This window comes from Penaeus monodon, chromosome 15 (assembly GCF_015228065.2).
Source record: "Penaeus monodon isolate SGIC_2016 chromosome 15, NSTDA_Pmon_1, whole genome shotgun sequence".
Classification (NCBI taxonomy): domain Eukaryota; kingdom Metazoa; phylum Arthropoda; class Malacostraca; order Decapoda; family Penaeidae; genus Penaeus; species Penaeus monodon.
In genome coordinates, this window is record NC_051400.1 from 33539130 (window position 1) to 33539413 (window position 284).

Sequence of the window (284 nt, forward strand, 5' to 3'; positions counted from 1 at the left end):
TCAAGAGTATTTGTTACACAATACAGATTATTTTAAACTAAAAATTTAAACAAAAAAATCAGAAAGCGAACTTATAAATATTCCATAAAGATAAGTAATATTTATAATTATTCTTGATATCTATGCGTGTGTGTACAGTTTCTTATTTTTTCTTCTCGACTAATAGAGTTATTGTCTTTCAGTATAGGAAAAGAAAATTACAAACAGTTACTCCAATTTGCTCGTTTACACGGAATATTTGTGCATTTTTTATTTTAAAACAAAAATAATGATAACTTTACATC